General features: G+C 42.2%; 1 long non-coding RNA gene across 2 annotated transcripts; it reads right to left on the minus strand.

Moving 5' to 3' along the window:
* Window positions 1-681: 681 nt before the first annotated feature.
* Window positions 682-21,486, minus strand: LOC112550380. 2 transcript variants are annotated; one of them, XR_003094191.1, is made up of 6 exons: window positions 21,412-21,468; window positions 20,704-20,771; window positions 16,808-16,932; window positions 15,698-15,786; window positions 13,840-14,033; window positions 682-947 (listed from the first exon to the last, which is right to left on the minus strand). It is a non-coding gene; the product is annotated as an uncharacterized LOC112550380 (long non-coding RNA). The 2 variants fall into 2 exon arrangements; XR_003094192.1 differs by lacking the exon at window positions 20,704-20,771 and having other exon boundaries at window positions 21,412-21,486.
* Window positions 21,487-23,994: the final 2,508 nt, after the last annotated feature.

A 23,994-nucleotide genomic window follows, 5' to 3' on the forward strand; every position in this document is an offset into this window, starting at 1 on the left:
GTGAATTATTTTCTGGGACAAAGGGTGCATCTACATGTGTGCCTGCCTGCGTAGTTGTTACTGTTCAGTCATCTAGTACTTGCTTTAGCACTAAAGCTTTAGCAAGTACTAAATGACTGCACAGTAACCACCTGTACTGCCCAATCCTGGTGCTGCATGTGTCATTTCTGACCCTACTGCACAAAAATATTTTGGGCTTTGGCAGAAGCATATTTCATTTTGCCATTTTACAGAAAACATTTTTTGTTTTTGCATGAGACAGAATTCTCTTTTCTAAGCAGCTGTACCATCTGCACAGCAACTCTTCATCAGCACCCTGGCCTCTGGTCCTGATAACACAGACCTTTATAGTTGTGTGGTGTGCTGAGATATGGCATTGTGGAGCAGAAGTAAATGGGTGGGGTGTACTTCTTGGCAGTGGCCCAGGCATAACTCAGAGGCAGGGCCATCACACCCTATATGTTCAAGCATAAGACAAAACAAAAATAACAAAAAAGATTTTTAAATCTTATTATTTTAAATCCAGTTTCATGATTTTGAGAATCTCATTGGAGATTTTTGAGTCCTTTGGATTTGTAACAACAATGATTGTATTCTGCTTCTTGGTGAGAATATTCCTCCCCATTTAACTTTATTATCTGGACAATATGAAAATATTAGTACAGGTCAACTCCTGTCAACATATTTTATTTTTCTGCTAAAAGTACCATAACTACACTTCATTTCATTCAAAATCAAGATCCACTTTAATCATTTGGCTATGTTGCCAGCTGCATTCAGAGATGCACTGAAGATGTACCCTGTACAAATCATACTTCATATGAGACCAGTCCTGACTTACACTGATATCTTCATGTGTTGTGTCCAAGGCAGCTGCTGGGCATTAAGAGGACTCAGCATCTCTCAGGCTCATCCCCTAGATGTATGATGATGGTGAGGAAAGAATCCTATCAAGAGAAACCTACAGTCACTTCTCCCTTCAATGTTTTCAACAATGAGGATTTTAAACATTGCCTAATAGAAGTACCACAATATTTTTCTTAATGTGGATTTGTTAGGCCTGTCTGTAAATTAATCTGAGGATTTCAGAAAACACTTGATTAACAAAACCTGATCTCAAAATAAGTCAAAATGTTCTTTCACTGTATATTTTATCTGCTGTTTAAATTTTCTGCAATCTATGACTGAGAAGTTCTACATATTTGCAAAGTACGCATGGACCTTACCAGTGTAAATGTCTTCTGTGCCACACCCCTTTAAAAGCTACAGTCAGAACTGCTTGGGCACATATTTTAAGCCCTAAATTATTATTAGCCAAATAAAAAATATTTTTAACCTAAGTGGAAGGAACCTGTAATATCAAAGAAGAAGATAATTGGTTTTCTTCTCACTTTTGCCAGAAAGCTCCAAATTATATTGGTGTGCTAGATAAGCCATGAAGTCAAAAGTGGCCAAAGATCTGTTCCAATCCCAATGATGAAATATCTATTAGCCAAAGGCTATTAGTAAATTGAAGTAATGAGTAGAGGCCTCAGGCCCATTGTATTATAAAAGATATAAAAAAGAGATGGTCTCTGACATGCAGAAGTTGCAATCTGAAGGCTTCACCTTTTTCTCCAATGAACAGCTGGCTCAATTGGCTATTTTACTATATACTTCATTGAGTTATATCCTATACCAGGGGTGGGCAATTATTTCGGGCGGAGGGCCACTTACTGAGTTTTGGCAAGCCATCGAGGGCCGCATGACAGGCAGCCAGGGGCAGATAAATATTAATTTTCTAAATGTTTTAGGGGCCCCAAGGGCCGGATAGAATGGCCTGGCAGCCTATATCTGGCCCATGGGCCGCATTTTGCCCACCCCTGTCCTATACAGTGGGGCAGGTAATTGAAACATGTCTTTGTAATTTCGTGTAGAAGACCATATTTCTGGATCATGGCAGATGGTGAAAAATAAAATGTAAGTGAAATCATCATAAGTTTTTTTTCCCCAAAAACATTATGATACTATATTTACAGTTATTCATCAACAATATGCCGTTCATCTGTGCCATTAGCTAACCACCTCCATCACATCGCCTTGCAAATACGAGAAGCAAAGACAGCTGTTTTAGTCACAAAAGATAAACATCTATTGAAATGACTATTGTTTTGGGTTCCTGAATCTACTAAATAGACATTTCCAATGTAAATAAGTGCTGTTACCCAATGTGACTCCAACAATATATTGGCAAAGTAAATTGCATGATGTTTACATCATGTGCTACCACATCTCAGCAAACAGACTACCACCTGCAAACACCAATGTAAACGAGAAAAGTACATATCCTGCCCTTAAGACCCAATGCTGTGGGGTGCCAAGTATCTTAATTTTCTGTTTTGGGGAATATATATATATATATATATATATATATATATATATATATATATATATATATATATATATATATATATAGGGTAACATTTTTTTAAAAGCATCCACATAACTTAGATGCCCAAGTTCCATTTTTTTAAAGTGGCCTAAGGGCAAGATCTTTAAAGGTGTTTAGATGTTTCAGTGGGAGTCTGGTGCCTCAATACCTGTTAACTCTTCATCTTAACTCTTTACTAGCTCAGGCAAATAGTGAAAACCAAATCAATCCATATTTAGAGTTAAAAATAATATTACTTTCTTTACAGGGGTGGACATTTAAAAAAAAATCTAAGGCAACTGCTATTACTTTAAACTTTGAAGACATAAAATGCACTTGTAAAAATTCTTTTGGTGTACGAGCAGCTTGCATTACACAGTACCGATAAAAAATAGATTAAAAATTAAACATTTATGACCCAAGGAACTGCTGAGCAGACTTTGCTGTGAAGAACATCTGTAACAATAAAATCCAGACTCCTGAAATTTGAATTTGCCTGTTGTGCTTGCTTAATTACTGTACATGCTAACTTTTTAGTCTCTGATAGGGTAATGGTACAGCTGTAGAAAATATTATTCCCCTGGGGGTTTTCCTGTATAAATTCTGGAGGGGAACATTCCCCTCTTGATACACACACATGACTCCCATTATCATTAATGGGAGTTATGTGCTCCATTCAAAGGGAGAGTGCACCCTTGAGGATGTAACTAAATCAACAAAAAACTACATTACAATAATGTAGAGGTAGGACTTTATCTACCCAAGCAAAAATATTCAGAGTTAAGGCAGAAACAGCATCCTTACCTTAAATGATGTTTTAAGATTATATGATTTTCAGTCAAGGGACACCAGTATCATGAATCCATCTGTCAATCTATCTGTCTCTGTATTTCCATGTATGCATGCATGTATAAATGTACACATATGGAGAATGAGGGCAAATATATATGTGTATATATATAAATATAAAGAGTATGTGTGTACATATATACACACTCATGCAGCTACATCTGGGCTAAAATACTGAGGCACAACAGGATGAATTAATAGTGTTTCAGACTTGCATCTAAATTCCTTGCTTATGTAAATCTGCTCTTTAGTGTAGCAGAATATTAACACTATGACACTGCAGAATCATAGAATCATATAGAGAAGCAGGCGCTGGAAGGGACCTTCAGAGGTCATCTAGTCCATCCCCTTGCCTAAAGCAGGATCATCCCTGTATCCAAACCATCCTATACACATTCATAATCTCATTGTAAATCTATTGTCACCCCTGACACAACACAAGACACAAGCTGCCCCAGGTAAAGCAAGGGAACCACAGCCTTGACTCTCACTCATACTTTACATTGCTCTACCAAATATTTTTTACTCTACAATAAGGCCATGAGCTTTGCTAGATTGTTAAAAAATGGCTTCAGTGCAAGCAAGCATCAGGCTTCCTTTTAGAGATGAGCACTGCATTCAGCTTCACTAAGTTGAATGAGAACCACATTTTTGTATGTGAAGATTGAACAAAGGCCATATAGTTTTTCCTATTTTTTTCAAAAGGGGTGAGAAAAAATACAAATCCCACACTGGAATAAACTCTTTTCCTTATGGCTAATTTTAAATGCTTCTTTTTAATGTTATGATTATTTATCGATCCCTAAATAAAATAGCTATTTAGGGAATTCATGTTAAAGTAGCCTTTATCCTCTTTGTATATATTCACAGCTCTTTTGAAGCCATTATATGGGTTTTTTTCTGAGTTCCACACAGTTTTGTGTACATGGACATTTATTTTGTCTAAGACCTTAAAAACAACCCAATTAACCAACAGCCTGGTACAATATTCAGAAACATTCAGAACCCCACATTGCTTTTTTTAAGATTATGCCTTAAGGGGGAAAGGACATTCTCCCATTTTAGGAACACCTCTGTTCTCTTACGCACAGAAAGCTGCATTTCATAGAAATGAAGATAATCTCATGCTGCCAAAATCCTGCTCATGAATGACCCTATTGTAAAGATTTCCACCCTTGTTTTCTTCTAGTCCTGTCCTTCTCTACCAAGCCAAACTGAGTGATAGGCCTGAAAACTGAATTTGCTTCCAGCTAATGCAGGGGCAGGTAAATATTTTGGCTGGAGGGCCACTTAATGCGTTTTGGTGAGCTGCTGAGTTTTTGTAGCCCCATCCCTTGACAAGCACGCCAGCCCCTGGTCACCATCTTGGGGCTGAATGTTCCACCCCTAACCTCTGCTATTTGCCACTGGAAGTCCCTCCCCTTGCCCCTGGAAGTAATCCCTTTGGGAAGGGGGTTTGTCTTCTTGGAACCAGACAAAAGACAAATTATATACTAAGCATCAAACATCTGTAATAATATATTTTAATTTTATTTTTTTTAATATTTCTGTTCTGACTGTGTATGTTTGTGCTGTATATATAGAAGTGATTGCAAAATAGCTCAGAATGAAGTCTTACTCTTGTATATTGTGGGGGGGGTGTGGAGAGGTGTCGGGGTGTGGGGTTTGTGGGGACTTCTAGGTGTGTATGTGAGGATGTGTGTGTATGTGGGGTATGGGGGAAGGTGTGGGGGCATGTGTGGATGTGGGTGGGTGGATATGGGTTTGTGAGGGTGTGTGTGTGGGTATGGAGTTTGTGGAGGTGGAGGGTTGGGGGTGTATGTGGGTGTGTGTGTGCCATGTGCATGTGACAGTGAGCTGGGCTCCCAGAGGCACAGATAAGTGCCATGTTTGTGCAGTGTGATTGTGTGTGGAAGAGGATGTGGTTGTGGGGTTTAGGGTGGGAGGGTGTGTGGGGTGTGCATGGAAGCCCCCGCGCATGCCCCCTTGTGCCGGTCAGCCCCCATCCCACACATCCTGCAGTGCCTCCCCTGCCACCACCAACGCCGCACAGCCCCAGCACAGCCCATGCCCACTACATGTCACCCAGCCTGGCGCATCCTTCCACCCCTGGGCATGCAGTGCCCCTCCTCCTCACCACCATGGGGAAAGCAACCCCTCCCCCTTGCCACCACTGGGTAGTTTTTGGTGCAGCCACCTGGAGTGTGTGTCAACTTTAGTTCAAAGCATGTTTTTTGGGTTTTTTTAAAAGATCCAGCAGCATTTAAAAGCCATCACTGAAGAAAAATAAAACTCACTCAGAGACTATAATCTTTCATATCAGACTCTCCATATGTATCCCATTTTTATGGTTTTAAATTAGGGTTTTATGGTGGAAATGCTATCAGACATCTAATTAGACACTGGTTTTAGCAGCTGCTATTATAAGTGATACCTGTGGTGATAGAGGAGAGTCTCTCCTTCATAGGAAATAGAAATAGGGCATGGGGAACTCCTTACGAAGTATATACCTAATCTTGTAGCAAGATATAAATGTGACAGAACTCACTAGCACAGGGAACCTGGTACTAATGAAAAGTAAAAAAAAAGAGTATGTCCATTTTAATGTGTTTCTGCATTATACCTTGTTTGATTAGGTTACAAAGATAGCAGTCTTTTGTTATTTGCTATGAATTTCCTAATTGCAAAACACTTCAAGATTTATTACAAGGATGATGATTGGATTGAGCCAAGCTAATCAATATCTCATTAATTACTAGATGTTGCTTCCCATTACCCCATTCCAAGAGCTGGATTCAAGGAGTTTGAAAATATTAAGGCTCAGCCAACATTACACACATTTGTCATAAATACCAATGCTCATTTCATATAAGAAGGAAACCACGATGCCAAGAAAAATGTAACATAATTTATACAGAAATGCATGGATTACTGTGTATGTAGGAAAAAAAGCAGTTAGTTTTCTTGGCATGCTCTATCCAATAGCTGTGAACAACCAAGTGTACTCCAGTGAAGTATTAGCTAGTGATACTCAACACTGGATAATATTTCATATTAATTAGTATTGCAGCCTTCTAGCCTTTTCCTGACAATATCATTATGTGATTGGAAAATTACAGCGTCACCTAATCAATAAAACAAAAAAACCCTACTAATGCAGTATAATTACTGGTGACTAATCAGTCATGTTAAATTAGGAAAATAAGAATGGACTTAAATTTAACTGTATACTCACACAGTCTCATTACTTAAACAGCTATCTTTACATATAATTGGAAAGCTGTATAGACAGGTAAGTAGATAGATGCATATATAAACATACCATAATAGTCACCATTTTCATAACTTTATAATGATCTTTAACACTATTTAATATAGTGGCATTAAGGTATGCCCAAGTATAAAGTACTATTGTCAATAACAAAGTAACATAATTTAAATGCAAAGGCCAATTTTTCATGGCAGTCAGGGTGTGTGTGTTTATACAACCTATATGGGTATGGGTTGTATCTGTGTTAGTCTAAGGACATAGGCAGACAAAGTTCTTTGGGTAAATCTGATATCTTTTATTAGACCAAACAACCTATACCTTTTTATATACATATAACATTAACTATAACAATAGAAAGAACACTTTGAGCTTTAGAAAGTGTATTGTGCTGTAAACTAGAAGAATCTCTCTAAGGAAGGCAGGCAATCATGGTTATACTGTGATCAAACTTACTTTTAGCTGTATAGGATATATTTGCTTTGTACATAACCACACAGAAATGCATTAAGAGCTATTGTAGTGATGCATACTATAAATCAAATAACTATAAAATGGAGAAAAATGTGAAAAAATGATAGTTTTGGCCATATAAGAGCTGAGCATACATAGAGTACTAGAATTCAAAGCTAATTCATTTATGAAGATACAAGTACAAAGCAAATATGGACCCCCAACCACAACAGTGAAAACCATGGACACTTCGAAAATTACTTAAAGGAGTATGCTGACATCTATGCTGAGTTATGGGTCATACTGTGAGAGCCCACTTCATTGCCTGATATGTGAGAGTCAGGGGAGGCAGGGGAACATCATTCCAAAGATGTTGTTAAAGTTGCATCCTGTCACTTAAATCTATCCCTCTGTCTTCAACCACCTGTGCATTCTGATAAGATGCATTAGTCTAAAAAAGAAAAAAAAGGCTCCCACAACAATTGTGACAAAGATTGGCAATGTCCCCAAGCCATTTAAAGTTGTTTAGTGTTGTGGGAAAGTTTGGCTTGTAGCTGTTTCCCCAGCTGCCCATCATTGGTAACACGAAAAAATTTTAAACCCCTGCTTTCTGAATCAGCCAGTCTGGCTTTCTTATGTCCCCCACCTCCCCTCAAACACATCTCTATCAATCTCTCACTTTCTGTGGTTCAAGCAATAGCCATAGCCAACAATAGTTGAACTGTTCAGGAATTTTTTGCCAAAATCTTTTTCCCCCCACCCCAGAAAACACAAGTTAATTGTAACTGAAACTTTCCAAGATCCTGAGTCAGTTTTGACTAATCTGTCAACTAAAAGAATTTTGAAAATGATTTCCAAATAGTCAAAATGCTTCATTTTGCCTCATTTAAAAAAAAAATTATAATAAATTACTGTTATTAATTATTTGTATTATTTATTTTTACTAACAATGTATTAATATTAATAGCTTATTATACTTATTTCATTACATTATTGATCATTTATTTTTATTATTATTATTGATAATTATTTTATTAATTATTTTTATCATCTATTATTTTAGTTACATGTGCAAGGATGCCATCTGCGAGGAATGGGACATGGTGTAGGGGAGGTACAGAGCCATGTGATAGACCCATAAGGGCACGGTCACAAGTTGGCTGGTCATTATAATAAGATCAGGGCAGCCTCCCACACAATATATATCTATTAACATCAAGGTGTGGCAGAAGAAAGTGGAGCAGACTACCCTTAGAACAGGGTATTTCATTTTTTTGGGTACCCCATGACAAATGGTGAAAACAAAACCAATTAAATTTAGTAAGAAACTAAAGTTGCTCTCACTTCTTAACTCTACCTGCGCTTATTTCATTTTGAAGAGAAAAAGAGCTTTTAGCAACTGAAATGTGTATGAGTAGGGAGTAACCTTTTCCATTTAGAGTTTTATTTCCTCTTTTTTTTCTGTGGACAAAAAAATAGAACTAAGTGTGAGGAAAAAGTGACCTTCTATTTTGTATATATTTTCCCTTCTCGTTTTTCTAGTGAATCAAGTGAGAAAAAGAGCATAAAGAACATGGAAATAAGATTTTCCTATAAACAGAAAAATTGTTGAAAAGTTCTATTTGAAAAAAAAAAAAGAGTTGTTTATGAGTGAAAAAACATTTTGTGGAACTTTTTGAACATGAAAAAATATTTTGAATTGTACTGAGAAATATACTCATCTTGTTCAACAGCTCTACTTAAAGCACATGCTTACATGCTTCTGAAGTCTATGGAGTTACATGGCTGTATAGTGTACCTTTGTCCAATTTAATATGCTGGCTTTCTTCTATATCTTATTTCCTTCTGGTCTGTGGGAGATACAGACTTGCAGCAGAACAAAGAGAAGGCCTCTGGTTAACCACTGCTCAATAACATTGCATGTGGGCTCGCACCGCACCCAGAATCAATGAAAGCCAGTGCCCCATTCTTATTCCCGTAGAATGGGAAGTGATATTTTCTTTGGCCTGTGTGATGAATTTTATAGGCCAAAGTACAGTAGCTGCAATGTGGTATTGTGGCTTCTCTTCAGTTATGTCTTGAAAATAAAATAAAGGGAAACAACTGAAAAGGAGTGAGACAGCCAGTTCTCAATCAGTTTTAGCACCAAGTAACATCCTGTATAAGTGGAGTTCTTCCTATGAGAGAACACTCCAAGCCATTTATCTTGGTTTCCAGACCACAGCCTGTTGTACTGACTGTGGAAATCAACAATGGGCATGGCTCTTATTTACTCAGTATATACATACACCTGGTTATCATCTATGAAATCTCAAGTACTTTTTTTCTGGGTGTGGTGTTCTTGCCAAAGAACATGTTGTTTCTGAATTGGTTCACAATAACACACACTTTATAAGCCTCTAACAAGGTTTCCTGCAGGCTTTCAGGAGTACTAATATTATGGCAGCAGAATGTAATTCAGATGTTATCCAGTAAGATACTGCATTCAGCAAAATGTAACAATGTGCTCCTTAAAGTACACTACCTGGCTTTTTATATCTTCTCTCAGTAGACAGCCATGGCAAATGAGACTTATATCTACATTGATTGTTCTATAAGGTGTAAAACTACCCTGCCTTCTAAATGAGACTTCCCTTGACATGAGAAACACTTGAAAAAGCAAATACACAGCATTCACGAGGTTTTTAAGTCAAAGAGCACAGATAACATTTCTTATTGTTTTCTAGCATTGAGTTAAATCATTGGCTTTCAGCTTCTGGTCCAGGGATGCTTGCTGAAAGTTACTGGGCTAGTCATATGCTTCTGTTTTTTTTCTCTTTCTTCCTCATGGCAACCAAGGTCAAATTAAAAGTAGAAATTATTAAAAAAAAATAGAATGTGTAATTCTCTGCTAGAAAGAAATAATTCCACATAATATTCTGGGGAAAATATTCCTCTATTTTTTCACTAGCTGGTGAAGATATTTTTTTTTTTTTTTTATGAACAAAACTTTCTTTTCATTAAAAGATCAGTCTTCTGTGTAAGTTTGAAGATGTATATAATTGTTCCCAAATATCACTGCCTCATGAAACTAATTGCAGTACTGGCTATGGGAATATTATGTATTGCAAATAGGAATAGCAGTGTACCTGACAGTTGCTTCAACACACTGAAATAAAATGGAAATGTTTGTGGGCCCTAGGCAAGACAAACTTAATCAGCAAATAGATAACTTTCACTCTGAGTTCACATCACTGCATGGGTGTTAAAAACTATTATTTACAGAGGTGCAACTCAGTGTTTGTAGCCTATAGCATGAAAACATTCTGAACTAGCAAGTTTAAGCAGAAAGCACATGCCTACAATGTCACCCTATATATGGGCTAGGGTCTACAAAATTTAGGTGCTGCAGTAGTCACTATTGAAGTATCTAACTTAAGTGCCCCATGATCTAACAAAATTTTAGCTCTTCAGTTACTTTCTACTCTGTATGGGGAGAAATATAGGGGATTAAGAATGGGATTCACACTTATAAACAGCTGAGGGCAGGTCTGTAGAAAACATTGGGCATGTCTACATGTTAATTTAAGTGGGCTTAAATTCAATGTGCATTAAGCTAATGCACATTAAGCATTTTTGTCAGGTGTCTACATCTAGTGGGATTTGGGACTAACTTTAGTACCAGGTCAGTGCAGCCCTGCCATGTGCCATGTGCATGGCAGAGACACAAGCAGCATGTGCCTGCCTGCCCTAGCTGTTTGTGGGTGCTAGGGCCAGGGATCCCCAGTCCTCAGGGCTTCTGCAGCTGTCCTACTTACACATTGCCATCTGGGTGTCTGCCACTTGGCCACCTAGCACCACCTGACTCCCCCACCAGCTCTGGCCTCTTGCTTTTCATAGACATCAGGGCTAGAAGGGACCTCGGAAGATCATCGAGTCCAGCCCCCTGCCCAAAGGGCAGGAAGTCAGCTGGGGTCACAGGATCCTAGCAAGATAAGCATCCAGTTTGCTCTTGAAGGTGTTCAATGTAGGCGCTTGAACCACCTCCGGTGGCAGGCTGTTCCAGACCTTGGGGGCTCGGACAATAAAGAAATTCTTCCTTATGTCCAGCCTGAAACGGTCTTGTAGTAGTTTATGACCGTTCGACCTCGTCATCCCTTGGGGCGCTCTAGTGAACAAACGTTCCCCCAGATACTGGTGGTCCCCCCTGATAAACTTATGGGTGGCCATCAGATCACCCCTGAGCCTGTGCTTTTCCAGGCTAAAGAGCCCCAGGGCTCTCAGCCTGTCATCGTAGGGTCTGCTTCCTTGACCTCTGATCATGCACGTGGCTCTTCTCTGGACTCTCTCAAGCTTCTCCACATCCTTTTTGAATTGTGGAGCCCAAAACTGGACGCAGTACTCCAGCTGCGGCCTCACTAAGGCCGAGTACAAGGGGAGAATGACGTCCTGGGATTTGCTTGAGAAGCATCTATGGATGCAAGCCAGCGTTTTGGTCGCTTTACTAGCCGCAGCATCGCACTGCAGGCTCATGTTCATCTTGTCCATCGATTACTACCCTCTGGGTCCGACCCCGGAGCCAATTTTCCAGCCAGTGGATCGTGGAGGACCCAAGGCGACAATTGGCCAGTTTCTCCAAGAGGCGATCATGGGACACCAGATCGAAGGCTTTTTTGAAGTCAAGATATATGACATCAATCTCTTCTCCCTTGTCCAGGTGATAGGTCACCTGGTCGTAGAAGGAAATGAGATTGGTCAAGCAAGACCTACCCGCAACAAACCCGTGCTGGCTATCCCTTAAGATGTTGGCGTCGGCCAGTCCATTAAGGATGGCCTCTTTAATAAACTTTTCTAAGATCTTCCCCGGGATAGAAGTCAGGCTGATGGGCCTATAGTTAGCCGGATCCACTTTCCTCCCTTTCTTGAAGATAGGCACCACATTGGTCTTCTTCCAGTCTTCGGGCACTACACCAGAGCGCCAAGAGTTTTCAAAGATCCGTGCTAGAGGCTGGGCTATGATGCTCGCCCGCTCCTTGAGTACCCTGGGGGGAAGATTGTTAGGGCCGGCTGACTTGAAGGTATCCAGCTTCTCAAGATGTTCCTTCAGAAAGTCAGCATTAATGGAGGGCAGGGGATCACCCTCACCCGGACTTCCCGGCCCTGTAGCGGGCATGGGCGTCCCATGGGACTGATGAAAGACTGACGCAAAGTACCTATTTAATAGGTTGGCTTTTTCGTGGGCGTCAGTTGTCAGTTGCCCCATCTGGGTCAGCAGGGGTCCAATGTTGCCCCTGCTTTTCCTCCGGCTCCCCACATATCTGAAAAAGGACTTCTTATTGTCCTTGATGCTCAAAGCTAGCTGGAGTTCAGTTGCAGCCTTGGCTTTCCTGGTCTGCTCCCTACAGGACCGGACCAGTGCAGAATAATCCTCCTTGGAGGTGACTCCCATCCTCCATCCTTTGTAGGCCTTTCTTTTTAGCCTCAGGAGGTCTGCTAGGTCCCTGGAGAGCCAGGGGGGCTGCTGTGCCCTCTTGCTGCCTTTCCTCCGAGATGGAATAGACTTAGTTTGTGCATTGAGGATCGCTCCCTTGAGGAGCAACCACTCTTCTTGAACTCCCCTCTCCCTATGGTCATGGTCCCTTAGGGCCTCACTGACAAGCTCCTGAGCTTGTCAACCCCTCCCTCCCTAAGAGTTCAAGGAGAGTTCAATCCCTCTCCCTCCCCTCTGCCCGAGCCTGCTGTCCCATTGGCCCATAGTTTTCTTGAGTCAGGTAGAGGTCATCCACGCACGAGAGGAAGCTTTGCGACCGCTCAGATTTTGCTGAATGATCCTCCCACGAGATGTCCGGGTAATTGAAGTCACCCATGACAACCATGGTCCTGGAGCATGCCGCCTCAGCCAGTTCCCAGGCAAACTCAGGACTCAAGCTCAGGTCAAGCTCAGGACTTTGGGTGGGAGGTCTGTAGTCTGCCTGCTGGATGACTACTACATGGTCTTCCAGGGCCTCTTCTGCCACACAGCTGCTCCTGCCAGCCCTGAGATCCATAGATTCCAGAACATCACCACTGGGATCACCATCACCCTCCTGTCTCACCAGCCCTGCTGGCTCTGGGAACAAATGCACCAGCCAGCATTGGTGGCAGTGCATGGTGCTGCAGGAATGGGACAATGATCAATGGACATTACAGATGACTTGGGTCAGCTTTGAAGACCTGCTGTGCCAGTTCTAGCCCCACCTGGAGCGCTAGGACACAGGAACACTCAGACGTCTCTGTAACATCCACCTGCCACACCACCCACACCCCTCCTACCCCCTGCCCACCTCCCAGCATCACTCCAGGACACGCACATGTTTCTAATGAAAACCTTTATTCCCCTCACAGGCCCTCACCCCCATCCCTTTCACCTCCCCCCTCAACCAACAGAGTCCCCAATGCTCTCCCTACCTGTCAACAATAAAAAACCCTCCTCCCAAACTGAAAACTATATACAGCGGTTACAGTCTTTGTCTGAGTCATGGAGTGGGGGGCTGAGGGGTGGAGGTGCCCAGTGTGCAGAGCCTGGTGGTAGGCAGCCAGCACATTGGCTGTTGACAGTTCCCCTGTGGTTCCAGGGGCCGCGATGAATGCCAGGGGCTCTTGTGGGCAGGAGACAGCAGAGGCCCTCCTCCAAGGCTCAGGCAGGGGCCTGCCGTGGGGTAGTAGGTGGGACCCAGGGGCCCTGGCTGGCCAGTTGCTGCTGGAGCAGCTCCACACAGCGCTGCTCCAAGCCTTGCAGCTAGGACCAGTGTGCCTGCTGCTCCCTATCCCATGCCTCCTTCTGGGCGGCCTCCTGAGCAATGTCCTCATCTCACCAGGCCAAATCCTGCACCTCCCATACCTGCTACTGCACCTGCTCCCATGCCACCCAGCTCTCAACTGCTGCCACCAGCTGCTGGAGTAAGAAGATCCAGTCCCTGGTGTGCTGGTGGCACAGCCGGCATGTCCGGGCAGCTCCAGTGGTGAGTAGCAGTGACCCTGCTGCACTATTCCAGAATAGCCCTGCAGCCTCTCCCCCACATCTGGATGTTGGACCTGAAAAAGCAAGAAACAGAAGGATTTTGTACAAGTTTGCAACATTGCAGAGATAAGATTCACCAAGGTACCTGCGCTGCACAGCCTCAAATCAGAGGTTGGCTGTGTGTGGGTGCCCAGGGACCATGGTAAGCTGTTGGGGCAGAGCTCGGTCCAGGTGGCCACTGGCTGAGCACCCTAGCGCCACTCCTCCCAGCTGCTTACTGCAGCTGGCCTGGGCTCTGAGCAACTGCTGCCTGTCACAGAGCCTGAGCTGCTTGTAGCAAGGCTTTCAGCCTCCTGGCCACCTGCTTTGAGCAGCCCAGGATCCATGGTCAGCAGCAGCTGTCCAGAGCCTTGGATGGTTATGGCGTGCTGAGCAAAATGGCCTTGTGTGCCAGCAGTTGCTGACCCCTGATCTAGAACATCCTTCAGGGGCAAGGGGCCTAGTTTTTTAAGTAATACAGCATGTAAGTGGAGGTAGCTATACAAAATCTTTGGTAGTTAGGACATTTACTAGTTGAAACATAGGTGTCTAAGGATTCTGGGCATCTTCAGGGTTAGGTTGCAGCTGAGTAGAGGTTTTGGGAATCTAATTTTGGGTGTACTCCCCTAAATATGGCTGTTGGGCTTCAATATGCTTTTGTGGACCTAATCCCATCTGTCTGTTGATAGTGCTAAATCTGTTTTTCTTTACTACAAAAACATTAACCTTGATTGCTATAGCAAGGAATCGGCTAGTATTCTTGCACTGTTCCCTGCAGGCTCACTTTGTCTGTGAACCTATTTCCTTCTGCCTCTAAGAGATACTTCACTCATTTTTATGCTTAGGCTGGAGATTATAGGACTCCCCTGCTCATATATAAGATAGATGAAGGATCTGTCTACATTTCACAAACAGTGCAGTGTATATATCAACACTGGAAGCAGTCTAGTTGGGGGAAACACGTTACAAGCACATTTTCCCTGCTAGAAAGCTAAGTTAGAGGTATCTTAATTATTTCTACAGTGCACTGAAGGTTACAGTGTAGATCTCCTCCCAGAAGGAGTACCGAATAGTCTATACAGAGTGTAAGGTCAAACCCTGGACATAAATGTAAGTAAAAATAAAACCTATGCCTAGCTGTGCAGTGACTTAGAAGCTGAACTTTCCACCTGTAACACTTCATTTGGCAATACCACTGAATTCTGGGTATGTTTCTTGAGTACTGCTGTCAAAATTTTTTTCTGATAGAACATTTTTCTATTGTAAAGTTCCATTTCATCAAAATGGAATAGTTGATTTCAATGAAATTGTGTTTAATATTTTATAGTGTTTTAATAAAGTAAAAAAAACAACCCTGTGACATTTTATGTATGGAATGTTCTGCCTTTCATTTTGAACAACTTTTCATTTTGCAATCTGCTTTATTTTGCAGTAATGCAAATAAATAAACAACAAAAGCATAACTAGCATGGTTTCCATTCAGGGGAGCTCCCAAAATTCCCTGCCTGCTGCTGCCATTGTGCATTCTGCCCATGTTGATTTCTGGCATGGTGCCACTATTGTCACAGTATGGTCTCCCCGATACTGCTTCCATTCTAGTGCTCCACTAAATTGGTACCTGGAGCTGATGTCCCACTTGCCCACCCAAAATTACATGACTGAAGAAAATCTAGTCTAAATCAACACAAAGTAAACTTACTTAATGGATTCCTTGGTAGCAGCCTCCTTTTATCTCCTGCTCTCTTCTTGGTTGACATTTCAGGTTCTTTTCCATCAGTTGCTCTGTGTCTGTAATGTATGCAAGATCATATATACACCATACCTGCAACATGTCCCTGAGCACTCCCTGCCACCTACACCTCAAGCATATTCCAAACCCAGAAGTACACCAGTGAGGACACTCTAGGATTGTCCCTGGTTCTGGCTCTTGACTATGGAGACCCAGGTCTTAAGAGTAGCCACAGTTCCTGAATGTGTATATGAAATAGGTGGGGTGTGCTGGAGAATAGCACAGCAAGATCAGTCTGCTATTGAGGTGCAGACAAGCCCAGAAAAACTGGAGGAGATGTTTTTGTGGTTCCTTTTGAACAAAGAGTTGCCTTTGACCTAGGCAGTGGCCCAGGAGCTCAATTTTGGTCCCGTTCTCTTATGTTCCTAAAACTGACCAAGAATGATCATTTCCTTTTTAAATATCATTCATAATACATTTTTATGAACATAAACATTGTCCTTTTGAGTCAAACCAAAAAGCTATCTAGCTCAGAGGCATAGCTAGGCAGTTCTGCCCCCGGGTGGCAGCAGCACACGGGATAGCAGCAATGGCCAGCTTGCCCCTGATGACAGCACTGGGCCAGCAGTGGGTTTGGTGAAGTTTGACAGCATTGCCCACTTGCCCTGTTTGAGTTACAGGACTAATTTAACTCAGTATCCTGCTTCTGATGGTGGCAAGTAACGGATGCTCAAGAGGAAATGCTTTGTTTTCATTCTGACTGAGCAGAATGGGATGTTTACTGTGTACACATGCTGACTTCATTAATATTACTATTTAAATAATCCATTCTCTGAACTTCTTTACACATGCTGCCTAGGCAATAACTTCTCATCTGGACAAGCCATTTCACTACAAAGAGACTGTTGGCACAGCAAAGTGCAGCGCTGGCTGCTGTACACTGCCAACATACACTGATACAGGCAAATTGAACTGTGAGAAATAGTGGAATATAGTGATCAAGTCTATTACTGTTACTCATGCACAAGATGCATTCTCATTGCAAAGTTAACCAAGGTGATCTGTGTCCCATGTAAGTACCTGGATTAGCCTAGGTCAGTTGCAATGATGAAATGGGTCTCAACTGTATGTTCTTAGAGACGTAGTGTGATGCCTGACTTGTTCCACTGTCCAGGCTTCTCCCCGTAGAACTCCATGGAAAGGCACTGCTTGGAATATTAGAGATTTAAAGAAAAAATGTAGCATTTTAAACTTTTGTCATCATGCCTTAAGTCTATTGGGTTTAGCACAGCACGTGAGCAAGGTGTGTGTAGCAGGACTGAGCCCCAGTGGTGGCCATGATGCTCCCTGGTGTCTATGACTCCTGCCTTGCTTAAGCTCCTCAGGTACTCTCCCTCTTCTCCTGCTTGCCATGTCTTGATGTAGTAATTGGTTTATGAAGAGGAAGGCTGCCCAAGGGTCCTAGAGCAAGCCCTAGTCCATCCCTCTGCCAGTGGATCTCTCTTGGACCCTGTCAGTCCTACTCCTGTCCTGACACTCAGTGGACTCTCCTGGCCTGTCCATACCCCAGGGTACCTGTTGCCTTATGGGCATTTGAGGGCCAGTGGGCACTGTCTGCTGTGCTCTGCTTGGTGTTCCCCCTCAGTGCACTAATAATAAACCTTTGACCTCCACTCCTGTCCTTCTGTTATCATTTGCCCCCAGAAATCAGTTGCCACTTTCCCAATAGCTTCCCCTTCTGAGTTTCACTTGGTGGGCTTTTTACCCACGACCCCGTAAAGACTATTTATAACTTTTGACCTCCCTTGTAGCCATGCCCATGCCTCACAGATGTTACCTATCAGTCCTTACATGGGGCAATCTGTCCCTTAGCCAATATCAGGCCACCTCAGGCCTCTTCATCCTTCTTGGGGCCTCAGGCTTCTCAGCCTCTGCTCCTTTTCTCTTGCTGGTCCCTTTAGCCTGGGTCCACAGTATTGGACCTGGCTTCTGGGGTTCAGCTTCTGTCTTGCTCTTTCGTGCACAGGTGTTGTCCTCTTGGCTTTGTCCCTCTTTGGCTTTGGGTCCCTGGCCCTGGTTTCACCACTCTTGGGCTTTGGCCTTAGCCTTCTCATCTTCAGGTCTTCTCTAGCTCACCCTTTTGGACCAGGGCTGTGGGACACTGGTCCTTATTGTGCCATTTTAGGCTGCAGTGTCAACCCTTTGGGCTTTTTGCCTTCTTGGGATTTGGCCCCCTGGCCCATCTCTGCCCTGCTCAGGCACTTGGCCCCTTGGCCCTGTCTGTGCTCAGCTTGGGCACTGGGCCCCTTGGCCCTGTCTCTGTCTTGTTTGGGCAAGGCTTCAGCCTCTCCTTAGGCTACAACTCCCTTCATCATCACCACCTATCCATACTTTGAGCTCAGCCCCTGGCAGGGATCAATGCCACCACATGCCCCTTGGGCACTGCTGGCACTTCCACCAACCTGATAGCCCCAACTCAAACCATCAATGTGAAGCAAACAAAAAAACATAAGCACTTTGACTATAACTAAAACTCTTAGCTCACTGGCTGTATACCAACCCCCCTAAACATCCTGGGTCCTAGCCCCTGCCAGCCCTCAGCTCCTTATTTGTTGTTTTTAGGCATAGCAGGATCACAACCAATCATCCAGCACCAACCATCTTGATACATCTTGCTAAGCTCTTCCACCTGCAGGGACAGGCTTTCTGACTGAGCTTATATGCATCCCAAGCCCTGCCCCTCCTGGTCAGGTGGCTCCCCAGCCACCTGCAGGGGGTTCCAATCAGGACCTGATGGCTAGCTCCCAGGGAAGCTTGCAACTGCTGCTCTGGCTGCTTTAGGAGTGCACTTAGAGCTCTGCTCTATTGTCCTATTGTAGAGTGAGTAGCACAGTAATAGGCACTCATATGACTATCTATTTGCCTACAGCCAGCTCATTAAGTGCAGTTTTTTTTCCACCTGGGACCCTCCCTGTTGCTGCTTTTCCCTCAAAGTAACAGGGATCCCTTGGATCCCTGTTACTTTGAGGGAAAAGCAGCAGGCTTTTTCTTGGATCCCTTGGATCCCTGTTGCAGAGTGCTTATCCTGAACCCAGTGCTGCTGTTAGGTCGCAGACTGATTCAGGTAGATGTCTCCCTCTGACTAGTCCAGATCCTAACATAATAGCAGCCTGCCAACTCTGATGATATAGTTTCCAGGAGGACTGGGAATTTTGTCACACCCCTGGACTTAGTGACCCTATTAGCTAACTGCCTGATGAGGGCTTGAGTAATCTTGCTCATTATTGGGAGTCACCTAGGTAACTTATGCTCCTAAGCCTGTCAATTAGGTTTGCTTCTGTGGGGCAAGATGCCTGAGTTTTATGCACTGAAATGCCTTAACAGAAATGCCTTAAAGGTTGATGAGGAGCTGGACTGTATTTCTGATTTCCAGTAATGTAAGTCAGAGCTGAATCAGGCTCTTCAAGAGCAAGTCATTGTATAAATCTAATTTATCTTTTTTAGAAATCCAAAAGCAAACTACTTATTTCAATTTTCATGAATATAATGTAGTGTTTGAAGGCACTTCAAAGGTTGTGTTTCAAAACCTGAATCACAGTGGGCACAGTCTGGGAATGGGTTAAAATGTGCTAGGGCCCTGCAAAGAGATTATTCAAACACATTTCATTACATCAGCTGTGAAGTATTTCTGCTTTGCAAGCAAAGCAGGAGGAACATGAGCTATGTTGTTTTCTAAAACAAAGCTATTTCCTCTTACCACCATTCACAACTGTGTATGGGACCACATGACTCTGCTAGATGCTTGGTACTTTTATTCCATATAAGGCAATAGGAGTCGTGTGTATCGCACTGTTTGTTTACAACGTTGAGATGGCCGGAGAGATGTAGAGCAAAGTCCCCACAGGCTTTTTACAGAATGTGCACATTTGTACCTCTGGTGGAACTAAATTCCATTTAGTCGTAAATATTGACTCAGCAGTGGTTTCTGCTTTCAGTTTTACTGCGAACAATGGCACTGGAGATTATTAAGCTTAGATGCTGTATTTTTGCCTGTAGTGTGGATCAATGACTGCTGATAATGAAGCCACTTCTTTATAAGTTTACTTTAGTCAACGAACTGTTGGACTATGGAAACTAGAATGATTCTTGTGAGGTATAACAAAAAGTTTCTTCCCTATCAAAACACTAAATAATTTTCCTTCTTTTTTGATTTACTGACTTCGTTCCAATGAGATGCTCTGCAGATTTGCTCAAATGAGAAACTGACAGGAAGAAAACGAATATTTCCATTAAATAAATGGTTCTGCTCTTCCCTGTATTATTCTCATCACTTAACTCTAATATACACAGGGCTGAGGCAAGATTGGGACCCTCTTGTTCATTGTGCTTTCAGACACACATTAAAAGATGCTAGCCAAGGGAGTTTCCAAGCAAGGTTGGACAGATATCTTAACAAAACTTCTGTCAGTATTTGCCCAAACAAAAGGGTTTCTTTGTTGTATGCTTTAGTTTTTAAAGACAGAAACTACTGGCAGGAAAAACCCTGGCAGGAGCAAATTTTAAATTAACTTGAAAGGTCATGTATGTAGAAATATAAATTTGTAAAGGTGAGCATTCCTGCCTAAAATCTCCTGTATCCAAGGAGAGAGAGAAACAATTGTATGTGGGGCCCATCAAATCCAACCAACAGATCCCAACTTGTGAATACCAAATAGTGACAACAAAAAGCACTTGACTGGAGCTTGTCAAAAAAAATGAGGGGAGGTATTAAAGGGAATTCAGTGAAGGTGACAAAAAATCATTTTCATTGGAAAATGAAACTTTAAAATTGTCAACTGCACACAGGAAGGTTTTGATTTTGAGGTGAAAATTATAGATTTTTTTTTAAAGAGTAAGTATATTTTTTTGAAAGAAAGAAGGAAAGGAAGACTGTTCCAGTTAAAATTTTATACAATAGTTCTAACGTTCTTACTCACCATTGACCTGAAGATGAAGAAGTACTCAAATCATTCCTTTGAAGAATAATTTACAATAATGAATAGATCTGAAAAAATGTCCATGATAATTCACAAATGCTAAAAGAGGCAAAATACACTGAATAAATGATTGCCTATTATGACATTTGCTTAGCTTTAGTTCATTACAGTTAAACTTTGTGACCATTAGACATTAGATCTAATCAGTTGTGCAAAAAGATTGTTATTTAGCTCAACTCCATAAGCAAAACTTAATCATGATGGAATTAGTCACTGGTGTCAAGAGAGGGATTATTATTATTTATTTCTAATTGCATCCACAATACATTAGACACTGCTTATTGAAAAGCATAGCCCCTGCCCTGAAGAGCTCAGCCACTCTGGTTCCTGTTCCCAGGATTATTTCTGCCACTGCCTGTCTAAGGTAAGATACATATACAGCCTTGGAGCAGGGAATTTTAAACTAGGTGTTACCCATCCCGATGGAGTGCTGTAACCAATAGCTATCAAGGAAGTCTCCCTTTTGGTTTCTCCCTATAGAAAGCTGTGCCTTCTTTAGCCTGACCCAGGACCCAGTTTGCTCACAAAGTTCAGTTATTTCTCTGTTTGAGTCCATTTTTTTTTTTTTACAAGGACTCTACTTGTCCTTACAACACACATGACAAGCAGTAACATAAGCAGCAGACAAACAATAAAAGCAAAACCTACCATCTTTCTTCAGGCCTTGGGAGAGAGACAACTTCCACCATGCTGCTTATCCTTAGCATACCAGCTTCCTTCTCCACTTTGCTACCTTCCCTGGGAGCTTTTAACTTCCTTCTAGGGCCAGTCAATCATCCTGTCACCTAACCCAGGGCTCCTGGACAGGCAGGCTTCTCTCTAACCCCCTGCAGCTGGGCTTCAGCCCCTGAGCCAGGCCCTTCATTACACTTCCCTTATGCCCCCATGATTCTTCTACTCTTGGATGCACAGTGGCCCAACTTCAATGGTGAAGGAAGGAGCCATAACTCCCCAAACCATTCTATCTGCCAGTGGTTAGGACAGTCTCCTGTGTGGTAGGAGATGTGGGTTTGAATCCTAGGGTGAGCAGGATTTATTGGCTTGTTTTCCAATTTCTGGACAAGTGCTGTAGCCAGAAACAGGCACCATCACCACTTACCATCTTTTCGAATGAAAGAAGCTGTACACACTATGCCTTGAGCTGGCCTCAGTGCTGTTGGTAGGTGTTATGTGTACTCACAGCATGACTTAAGGTGGCAATTAGAGACTAGTAACTCAGGTTGGGATACGTTTGCCCATTTGCAGAAAGCTACGTTTAGGTGCTGCCAGACATTTTTATTTCAAAGTGTAGGTGCTGAATGGATTTAGCCATCAACTAGTTTTGCATCCACTGGATTAGGGGATTGTAGTCCTAAATTATTTCCAGTTGCTTGTCCTCAGTCAACTAAGTCATTAATGTGTTGATTTAACTTATCTTTACTTAAGTTTCCTTTGTATAAAAACAAGATGACAGTCCTTTCCCTTGTAAAGCAAAGAGGGGCAGCTCAAATTCTCAGCACTACTTTCATCCCACTTTGGCCCCTGTGAGATAAAAGCATTAAATGAACTGTATTAGAACTATTATCATCATAAGAGGATATTCTGCTATTGATTTCTTAGCTTTATGTTTTGCATGTAATATGGGTTCTGTGTGTGTGAAGTCAGGGGAGATAGCCTTGGCTCAATCTGGCATAAATGTGATCAGGATCTGGCCCAGTGTATGTTGCCTGTAAGAATGGCTGCTAGAGACATAAAGCTGAGGGTATCTCTTAATACCTTGGATAGCTGCTAGCAGGAGATTTTCTTCCAGCTTACCAGGTAAGGATGCTGCCTGTGTATCATGAGGAGCTGGGATTTCCTGCTGGCTGGCATTTCATCAGCACAGCTGGTATTTTATCTTAAGGTCAATAAGGAAAGCTTCCATGTAACGATAGATGGTTTAATATTCGCACAAAAATACTGAATAGAGCCTGAGTTACACTTTAAAATATACAGTATTTATCTGGTATTTTTTCTTTGAAAAAAGACAACTGCATTTGAGTTGCAGCAGATCATGCATCCTCACATAGCTGGCCACATTCTGCTCTTATTTACTCTCCTGCAGCTCCAGTCAAACGAGCCGGAATGAATGGGTATAACTGAGAGTGAATCTTGCCTGGGGATTTCAGGCAAGGGGTGGAAGATTCAGCTTACTGGCTATAGCTGCTTGTGGATGTTACCCCCCCACAAACCCATGCTTTACCAGAAGAAGCAGCATGTTACTTTGACCCATTTGCACCATCTGTATAGATTAGATGCTTCAGCAGGCTTTTTGGTGCTTTTAGCTAAAGCCGATTCAATCAGAAGCACCAAAAAAAGCCCAACTTAAGCACCCAATCTATACAGCTGTCAGGTAGGTTTTGTAGCATTTTTGCATTTGTTTTCATTGCACCTCCTTTTGGCACAATCCTCTAGTTTCCTTCTTGAAGTCCCACAGTCATTTAGAATCAGTCTCACCAAGCCAAAGTACAAATCAGCCACTTGGAGTCCAAGTTGTTTTGTGCAGATAAGTCTGCACATTGCTCTAGACTGCAGAGTTCTCACATTGCAGTTATTCTTGTCATCAGCAGGAGTCACTGCAAGCACTATTTTAGTACCATATAGGTGGTGGTATGTGCAACTGCTGCCAGAATGCTTAGAAATGCTCTCAGTAGGGGTGTGATATGGATCTGATTTACATCAGGTCTCCATAATTATTGGCAAGCTCATTTTATGCCACTTATGGCAGATGCCATTATTTACTTGTGGAAGTATGTTACATAAACTATGACATAAATAAGATTTAATTTTATAAATAAGGTCCTATGTCCATACAGAAAAGTACAGTCATTTTTGTAACCAGGGTGGGAGTCAGGGAAAAGGCTGGTGAAATATTTTTTAAATGATTCTCCCCCCAACCCCAAACTTCAAATCATACTATAATCAACAGAATCAGGATTTAAACACTGGTTCCTGTATCCCATATGACTTCCTAAAGCGATAAGCTAATGATTACTCTGGGCTGGATTGTTTGCTCTTGGTCTGCCATCTCTATTCAAAACCCTTCAAAAAACCCATTTTGTAATGAAAACAAATTAAAATCCTCAGAATTTCTCACAAAGTAGAACAATTGTTTTTCAGCCAACTAAGGTTAGGAGATGAGGCTGAAGTCCTGACTTAATTTAAGTCAATGGCAAAACTCATCCTGATAGCATGGGACCAGAATTTCACTCC

The sequence above is a fragment of the Alligator sinensis genome, unplaced genomic scaffold, assembly GCF_000455745.1.
Source record: "Alligator sinensis unplaced genomic scaffold, ASM45574v1 scaffold43_1, whole genome shotgun sequence".
NCBI lineage: Eukaryota > Metazoa > Chordata > Crocodylia > Alligatoridae > Alligator > Alligator sinensis.